The sequence below is a fragment of the Aphelocoma coerulescens genome, unplaced genomic scaffold (genome assembly GCF_041296385.1).
Source record: "Aphelocoma coerulescens isolate FSJ_1873_10779 unplaced genomic scaffold, UR_Acoe_1.0 HiC_scaffold_111, whole genome shotgun sequence".
NCBI classification, from domain to species: domain Eukaryota; kingdom Metazoa; phylum Chordata; class Aves; order Passeriformes; family Corvidae; genus Aphelocoma; species Aphelocoma coerulescens.
The window spans coordinates 660,295-661,777 of record NW_027183470.1 but is presented as its reverse complement, the minus strand read 5'-3'; positions in this window follow the sequence as shown (position 1 = coordinate 661,777).

Genomic DNA, 1,483 nt, shown 5'->3' with positions numbered 1-1,483 from the left:
TGATTCTCCCACTCCTGGCCTAAACTCAGCTGACCATATCAAAGTAGAATTAGTAAGGAAAATGTTTTAATAGTGTCATCTAATTAGCTAGTCTAATTTTCCCGTTGTCTTCTGCAGCACCTGTGGCAATTGAAGACACAGAAACCACTTAACGTAACAAAATGGCCACAAGTATTAGCCCCCAAGTGAGTGGAGATTCTAGAGGAGGGATGCCTATACAGTCTATTTCAGCAGACGGTCTGAAGGTAGGACTGCGGGGCTTCTTCCGATGTCGAAGCACTGCCTACTGCTCCGGCCCACTCCTGCAGAGTGTCAGTCACGGCCTCCCGGCCTTCTCCTCCAGCTGAGATGTGCAAATCTCCGAGGCTTCAGAGACCTTGACCCGAGAGTGACGGGTTCACCTGTGTTCAGCTTACTTGACGGCTGTTTTCTGTCGTCAGTGACACTTGGAATGGGCCACGCCATTTCACCAGCACTGGCGCTTCTTTCTACTCCTTAATTAGGACTCAATCTCCTGGTTGGATGTTAAAAGCAGCAAAGTCCAAAGGCCGGGCTTGCACCAGCTGAGTTTCCTGTTGAAGGGGTTTCACGAGAAGCAGGATCCTGGCCACAGATGGTTTTAAAAATGCATCACTTGCCTCTACCCCCCCCCACTGGGTGGAGACTTACCAGGGCAATTGCAAACAACGATTGAAAGGGAGATAACTGAATCTCTCTTCTGGCTTGGGCCCTCATTCTCACCAAAGCCAATGTCCAAAGCCCTACCCATGGCATCTTGGTTTCTATTACCAGCTTCAAAAGGTGTTTATTTCTCTCTTCATTGTTTTCTACCCGAGCCGAGCTCTGGGGGTGCCAGGGCCTATGGAGGTTCCATTGTGTTCCTAAAGAAGCCAAAACCCCTTGAAGGATCTTTCCTGCAAAATGAGTTCCCCTATCTGAATCTATTGCTTCTACAATGCTGTATCTTGGAATGATTTGTTCCAAAAATGCCTTAAGAACTGATCCTGTCATTACTGAAGTAGTTGGAAATACTTCTGGCCACCTTGCTAGCTGACATACGATTACCAGAAGATATTAAGCCTTGCCACTTGGGGCATCTCCGGAAAATCCACCTGGCATCTTTGGAAGGGCCATGCAGCCCAAGGCCTCCCTCCTCTAGCAAGTTACTTTGTAACTTGGCTGTTGGCTTTAGCACAGATCAAGCAACCTTCAACAGCTCCTTTTGCCAGTCTAAAAAGACCCCCAGCAACATACATCATGAGATAGGCTTCTGCCAATCCTCAGGAAGTGCAAGAACTCTCTTAATGGAGTTGCTTTAATATTGGTAGGGCCAAAGGTTCTGGTATCTCTTGTTTGCCATCCCTTGGAAACCAATTCTTGCCTTTTTTCTCTGCCACACGACTTTTAACTGTATGTCAAACTGCTGCGGTAGAAAAGACAGCTTCCTGGGCAGTGATGGAGTCACGGGGAGCAAAGGGGGCAT